Source organism: Cervus canadensis, chromosome 6 (genome assembly GCF_019320065.1).
Source record: "Cervus canadensis isolate Bull #8, Minnesota chromosome 6, ASM1932006v1, whole genome shotgun sequence".
NCBI lineage: Eukaryota > Metazoa > Chordata > Mammalia > Artiodactyla > Cervidae > Cervus > Cervus canadensis.
Genome location: NC_057391.1, coordinates 11,728,557 through 11,736,590, shown reverse-complemented (window position 1 = coordinate 11,736,590; position 8,034 = coordinate 11,728,557). Strand labels below are relative to the sequence as shown.

Below are 8,034 nucleotides of genomic sequence, written 5' to 3'. Positions count from 1 at the left end.
GCTTTCACTACTGTGGATCTGGATTTGATCCCTGGTTAGGGAATTAAGATCCCATAGGCCACCAGGCACAGTCAAAAAAAAAATGACAATAATAAACTCACATGGTGTAATCCATTAAACCCTCCAATGGCGGCAAACAATCCTACTGATCACCAAGGCTACTGCCATTTTTAGGGGGCGTGGGAGAGGAACTTACCAGATACCTTGCAAAAATACATGTCTTATAAAGTAGAATAGGATTTATAATATACTCAGTACAGAGTTCCAGTTTGGGATGATGAAAAAGTTCTGGAAATGGCACACTCCGCCAAAAAAAAGAAAAACACATTTGGAATCACAGCATCAATAAACTACATGTTCGTAACAGTTCATATTCTTTTCCTTAGTAGCACTCTGCAAAAATGAGTAAGAATCACTGATTTGGATTACTACTTGCAATAAATAACCCAATAAACGTACTTACCAAATAGTACTGCACTGATAGGGCTTCCCTGGTGGCTCAAACAGTAAAGCATCTGCCTGCAATGCAGGAGACCCGGGTTTGAGCCTTGGGTCAGGAAGATTCCCTGGAAAGGAAATGGCAACCCACTCCAGTACTCTTACCTGGGAAATCCCATGGAGGGAGGAGCCTGATAGGCTACAGTCCATGGGGTCGCAAAGAATCAGACACAACTGAGCAACTTCAGTTTAGGCAACTATACATGACATACAAAACACTTAGAAATTACATTATTTAACAGTTTTCAGTGAAAGTGGTATTTCTCCAGATGCAGTCTTATGTGACGTTCACTTTTTTTTTTAATCAATAAGGAAACTGAAGACCAGAACATATAATTTGAACAATTTAGTGTTGAAGAGGCTCAACCTCAGGTTTTTTTACTTTAAACCTAGTTCTCTGGCCCATGCTGTGCAGTGCTAAGTTGCCCCAGTGGTGTCTGACTCTCTGTGACCCCATGGACTGTAGCCTGCCAGGCTTCTCTGTTCATGGGATTCTCCAGGCAAAAATACTGGAGTGGGTTGTACAGCCTTCCTCCAGGGGATCTTCCCAACCCAGGGATCCAAACCAAATATCCTGACGCTTCCGCACTGTAGGCGTATTCTTCACAGTCGAGAAATACAGATATAATATCATACCCCAAACATCACTGTTCTCAATTCCCTGCTCTAATAGGCATCCCTTCCTCTTCAATAGCTTTCAGTTGCAATTACAATAAAATCCAGTCTTGTTTCTTTATCTTCCTAGGGCCTGGGGAAATGGGCCCTCACTTGATTACACACTCACGTCTTCAGTATCAGGGCAGACTCCTCTCCGCACCACAGATTCCCTGGCACCATGGAAGCCACTCAGTTCCACTCCAGCCAAGTTCCTTCCTACCACAGGTCTTTTGCATAGCCATTTCCTCTGCCTTAATTCTCCAGGGCATTTCTCAGATTATTGGCTCCTTCTCATCCCTCAGATGGACCTTTCCTGACCACTTTTTTTTTTTAAAAACTATCCTGGTATCTGCTCTCCCAGAATTCTGTTCATAACCTTTATAGCATGTTTCCCTCAAGATCTTATGAGTATTCACTGTCCCTCCTTTTCCCACTAGACTGTCAACTCCAGTCTAGAAGGCAGACCTTTTCTGTTTCCCTCACCAGTGTGTCCCCTCAGTTTTTGAGTTTCAGTGAATGTTTGTTGACTGACTGAATACAACAAAAGAAACGGAGATAAGAAATAAAGCTATAAACCTGGTTAGTAGAAGGGTTAGTTAAAGACTATTCTGCACGATTTGGGAAAGTTGACTTGAAACCTTTTAGGGTCCTGTTTCTCCCTTCTTTTGTCCATGTAATAATGTACACTGATTGAGTACTTTCAGGTACTATGTTAAGCACTTCACATGTATTATACTATTTAACCTTCTGAGCAACCCAGTAGCAGTAATCAACCTTTATTATCCTCATTTTTCAGAGGCAACTTGCCAACAGCCACTCATAGTAGAACCATAGCCAGGTGTAAGTAGGCCATAACCCATTAATCCAATGCAACCTACACCCCTTCCGTCAACAATTGGTGTTTCATCACTGTACTCTTCAGGGAACCCTCCTGAATTCCCCATTTTACCTGACTTGCAGTTATCTTGGTACCGAAACCTACTAGCAGGTGGTTGCTAACCCCTGAGGGGGTTGCCCGGGGACTCTGAGTGCCTTTTGTAGAAGAGCTGCCGCTCAGGCAGACGCCACGAGCTCCGGCTAGCCAACGTCTGGACTCCTGGGACTGCTGGGCAGGAAGGAGGAAATAGGTCAGTTGGCCCATGACGGATCCTGACCCTCGCTGCGGTGAAAGGGGAAGAGAAGGCGTGTGTCGCCCACGCTCGCCTCGGTTCCACCCGAAGGGGAACCACGGCGCACTTCCCCAACTCTACCGCGCGTCACGAGAGAACACTGCTCAGCTCCGCCCACCTTCTACGCCTAGCGCGTATCCGGCGCTAGGACCCCGCGCCCCTTAACGCGCCCCTGAGCCGCCCCCTCGAGCAAGGGCCCGGTCCGCTATTGGCGCTAGCAGGCCGCGATCCCCGCCTCCGTCCCCTCCGTCACTGTCAAGATGGCGCCGGTCGCAGCGGCGGCGGCCGCGGCGGCTGGAGCCAGAGAAGGAGGCGGAGGCAGCGGCGGCCGCGAGGGGAGGGGGAGTCCCGTCTGACTGAGACGGCAGGCCTGGGCGGGCGGGGGTGCCGCGCAGGGCGGAGCGCCGCTGGGGATGAGCTAAGCGGGTTCGGAGCGCCGCGGCATTCAGCCCCTCGTGTCCCGCCACCGCTGAGTGGACGCCGCACCGCTCTCCAAGCTCGACCCGCTTCTCGAGCGGGAGCCAGCGGTGAGGTGAGTGCGGGGGCGGCGGCGCGGACAGCGGTGGCGTGTGGAGCTGTCACTGCCCGGAGCGGTGACAGCCGTGGGCACGGGAGCGGGGCCGGCTGGGCTCGGAGATGTGGCGTGGATGGCCGCGACCTCCGCTCGGGGGCTTCTCGGAGCCTGGCTGTCCTTCGCTAGTTGGGTCGGCTACGGGTGGCGCGGTGGTGCTGAGAGCAGCACCCGCGCCGCTGCGTCGGCAGCTGGGGGTCTCCTCTGTTTTCGTTCCGGATTTGCTATTCCGGGCTGGCCTGGGGCTCTAATTGGGGGGTGGGGGCGGGGGCGGTGAGAGGGGAGGTCCTGGAGCTGGGATTTTGACAAGCTCGTTACGTAAGACGGAGGTGGCCTCACGGAATCCCACCTGCTCGACGTTTTAAACAGGCGGCAGCTGGAGCCTAGCGGGCCCCCAGAGGCCCGATTTCCTCGCGGGGGTCTGCGTTGCCTACCTCGGCCAACGTGAGCCTGCTCAAGGTCCAAGTTGGCCAGTTTGGGGTTTTTCCCTAGTCTTTTTTTTTTGGGAGGGGGGTGGCGGGGAGGTGATAAACAATTCCTGGTCGCCACCATTCCCTTTGAAGTTTACCGCTTTCTGGGGGGAGGAGGGGAAAAAAAGCTTGTGACCGAAAACTGGGTCGCAGCAACGACTTTTCATGATCATGCTTTTAAATGATAAATGTACTGAAAGATTTTTGTTATTTTTCCAGTGTGCTTTTAATTCAAACGTATGGTTACGCCTGGAGCCTTAGAGAAGGGTTTTTGTCTCATAGGACAGTTATTTCTTGTTTGCAACAGCAGGATAGGCATCAGTCAACAGGCATGCATTTATCTGGGAAGAAAACGCGTGTCAGCTAGCTAGAGACCCGTAAGGGCAGGAATTGTACTACTCCGTGAATATGTTATTCTTTAAAATATTATCCGTTAATGACAATAATAGTCCAAGTTTAAAAGAAGCAATTTTACAAGATTACAAGCTGTTGTTTGGTGTACATAGTCTCTTTCTATTTTTGCTTGCCCTAATCCACCTCTTCTCTCCTGTTGGGGGAAGGAGGAGACGACACCTGTGAACAGCGTAGTCCAGGTTACATTAATCTGTTGTAGTGCATTTGAGATTATTGTAAAAAGTAGTCTCTGGGGGACCTAAGATTGGGTAATAAATAAGGACTCTTGGGCAAGTTATACAGTTTTATGTTTAGATACTAGGATTTCAGCTTTTGAAAATCTAAGTATACAAGATTTCTGAGATATTTGCACCCCTTTTGAACTTGTAATGAAACAAAAAAATTGTTATTAGGCCTCTTTTATGGGAACTTTGTTTTGTTTTGGCCAGAATTAAACATTTTGGGTAGCTTTTACCTCATTTTCACATTTTCTCTTTTTGAACTGCAGCTCTCAGTAGGAGTCCAGAATAGTGTATATTATCATCATCGTCATCATTATACTACTGTATGTTACATAATTTTCTTTTTCTGAATGATTAAGCGTAGACTTAACTTCATTGTGGAATTTTAAAAGAATGTATTTGTTAGGAAAGTTAATTGCTCTTGACGGTAGCCCAGTACTGGGAATAAATAATAAGTAAAATTTGGCCTCAGTTTTAAATTTATGTACACAAAGTTACACTTTTGAAAATTGGTTAAGCAGTATAAATTTTATGTTTGTGCAAGAGAGCCAGGAAGCTGATGCTGATTTGTTCTGAACTTTTCCACATGAGTTACCACTGGCTTAAATAGTTATTGATTCTTAAGCTCATGGAGCTGTTGACCTATTTATGGCAAGTCGAATAAATTTGGAGTAATTGGGAGGCTGTGAGAAGGAAGAGATAGAATGCATGACATTTTCTAATTCGTTCAAAAAATAATAAAAATGTGGAAGAATTGTAAAAGAAAGCTATTTTTTCATTGAGTGATACTAGTTAATGTTATCTTTTGTTTGCAGAATTTTTCAAAGCATACTTATTATTTATGTGCTTAGATTTAAGCTCCAATACAGAGATGTTTGATGTATTATAAATGTTATATCTTATTTATTCCTATTTAAATTGATGGTTCATTATTCTAAGTGGAAAAAGAAGTGGCTGTAGCAGACAGAAGTGACTGTAGCAGAGAAATTAACTTGTTATTCTTGTCCTCTCTGATATCAGAGAATTATTTTGTGGAAATTTTTCCTTGTTCCTACCAAATGTGGAAGAAGAAAATGAAGAAAAGTCAATAAAAATTTCTTTTCTTTCTTGTTTGTTCAGTGTCCTATTGACTGTTGCTCAGTAGAAATTGTGGGGGCAAGTCAAGTACTCCATGCTTTATTACTGTGTATCATAATTATCACTTTGAATTCTAAAATAGCAATGTAGAGCTTTATATATAAGAAGGGATTAATTTATATAGTATGTTACTATAATAGTGAAAAATCTGTTAGTTAAAATGCCATATACTAGAGGATTAGTAAAATTAATGGCAGTTAATATGTGTGGTAAATGCAATAAAAAGTATTTTTTTTAATTTACTAACATGAGAAAGCACAATGTAATCTTGAGAGAAAAATAGGAATAAAAGGAATTACTATGTTATCATTTTTTATATATCATATATATGGCAAAATGATTTTCAGGAAATGCATACAATATTAAAAGACATTATCTCTGGATGATAGGATTTTCGGTAATTTCTATTTTAGTGTTTGCATTTTGTTCTCTCTTCTGAGTAGTATTACTCTAATAATAACTAAAATGAAACTAATATGTTTTCAAGAGTCATAGGAGAAAATCCTGAAAATCCCATATAACTACTGCCCCAATAGAGACTACCTTATGCCTCATTATTAACAAAACTAACTGAAAATACAGTATTTATGCAATACACAACAATAATGGAAACAGCTAGTGATACAGGTGAAGGCATTCTCTTAGCCCCCAGCACCAGCCTGATAACAGTGTTCTATATATGGATGCTCCTCTTACTGCACATTGTTCCTCTCCTACCTTTTTTCTGTTTGTGTCTTAACCCTCACTATTCTATGTTGCCGGTGCCACCAACTGATGAACTGTTTGACTCAAGTCTTTACTTCATTACCTCATCAGTCAGCAGGCAGCGGGTTTTCAAATGTTGATGAGGTACCAGGTACTCTGGTAGTCACTGAGAATACCAAGGTGAATGAATGAAACATGGTTTCTAACCTCAAACCCTGGCAGAGAAAACCCTTTCTTTTCTTTCTGGTTCATCAGTGCATATACTGTGCTCTGCTTTCTCTGTCTCACTGCCAGGCACCTCAGGCAGTATCTTTTTTTCCTGGTGATTACATCCTCTTTTAACTTTCTTTATGGGAAAATATGATCTGAGTTCCAGACAACCAATTTACAAGTAAATTTTTGGAATTGATTGTATGTTGGGAAGTCTTAAGTTTAGAAGGACTCCACATAGGCTTATCTATGGCTGCTGTTATTTTTTAAAGTATGTGACAATTTCTTGGGACTTTCTTTTTGCTTCCTTCTTTTCAAAACCACAAACAAGTAGAAAGCAGCAGAAAAAAAGAGGTAGAAAGATATTAAGGGAATTTTCCTGCTATTGCTATATGTACTTCATTTTCATTGAGAGTAGTGAGTCATCAAAATATAAGAAATACTGTTTCTGGTATGTTTAGTTTGTATCTTTTGAACCACATAAAAATGCATTTTCCATATGTATGTTAAAGTGTATACACATACATAAACTCCCAGTTTAGCTGTTGGCATTTCCAAATAAAAGCTGAAATATGGAGATTGGAAATCTGTTACATTTATTTTTGTTAAAATATTGTTTGATAGGGGAGACATTTTGAAAAGTTTAAAAAATACAGAAAATTCCCCAAAGTAGTAAGCAACACACATACTCACCATAGAAAATTTGACATCTCTTTTATTTTTGCTTGAGATACACAGTTAATATAAAAGAACTGTGTAAAGAACACACTAAATTCTAAAATTTCAATGTAGATCTTTATACTTTACCTGAACATTGCTGATAAAAAGTCTCTTCTCTTCTCCCCAATTTCATCCTCTTTCTTTCTCTCCTTATCTCCCCTCCCAGAGGCAGTTGTTGTGATGAATTTGATGTATATCCTTCCAGTTTACCTTTCAATAAACTATATATATATGTGTGTGTGTGTAGTACATGACATTGCTTTTGATGCTTTTGAAGAGTGTGGACTTTGGAGCCGTAATGTCCTAGGCTTGAATCTTGAGTCTGCAACTTAATAGTTTTGTGACCTTAGGCAAATTTAAAAATTTTTCCCATGCCTCAGTGTCCCCATCTATCAAATCTAGATAATAGAAATATTTACCTCATAAGGTTGTAAAATTTAAATGAGGTGCTTTTTAATTTTATATTTAAGCCGCTTAAAACCGTGCCCTGGTAAATTTAGCCAGCTATTAATACAATTGTGTCATGGTATACACACTTTGAAACTTGCTTTCTTTATTTTACTTTTTTTCCCCTCGATTCCTATTGGCACTGTAGGTAGGTCTAGTTCATTTATTTTTGACTGGTTTGTAGTGTTCCATTGATAAATGTACTGGAGTTTGTCATTTCATCTATTGATAAACATTTAGAGTGTTTTCATTTTTTATCTACTATTAATAGTGCCTCATGAAATCCTTGTATCTCTTCAAGCAACATACCAGAGTTTCTCCAGGTCATATACCTGATTGTCAAATTGCCTGGTCTTAGAATATAAATTTTTCCCTCTTTCCCTGGTGTTTATAGAATACTGACAGTTTCTATTTGTGCACATCCTTACCAGTAGTTGGTGTTGTCAGACTTTTGGATTTTTCCAATCTGATTGGTGTGACATGGCATTTCATTTGTATTCTGTTTTTATTTCATCTTTTCTTATATTTGGGTATTTTTGGTTATCTCTTCAGTGATTTGCCTATATCTATCCTTCACATTTTATACTGGACTTTTTGTTACTGCTTTGTAAGAGTTCTTTTTAGTATATTCAAGATAGTTACAAATGTTAGTGGTTTTTTTTTAAATTTTTGGAGCTTTCAAATCTCTTGAACAGTGCCCATTATGAATCCTAGTTGTGAATTTTGAATTTTAATATACTGTTATTAGTGAACTTCCCAGTGTGCTTTCTTAAAATACGTATGGTTATATTCCTCTCCTTCTGAGACTATGAGGA

General features: G+C 41.4%; 1 protein-coding gene across 5 annotated transcripts in view; it reads left to right on the top strand.

Moving 5' to 3' along the window:
• The first annotated feature begins 2,580 nt into the window (after positions 1-2,580).
• The window catches only part of DENND4A (DENN domain containing 4A), a 117,444-nt gene continuing 111,990 nt past the window's right edge, over positions 2,581-8,034 (top strand). For 3 of the 5 annotated variants that reach the window (XM_043470833.1, XM_043470834.1, XM_043470832.1), the window contains exon 1: positions 2,581-2,856. The gene's annotated coding sequence lies outside the window, so the exon portion shown is untranslated. The remainder of the gene's footprint in view (positions 2,857-8,034) is intronic. The other 2 variants (XM_043470836.1, XM_043470835.1) reach the window with 1 other exon arrangement.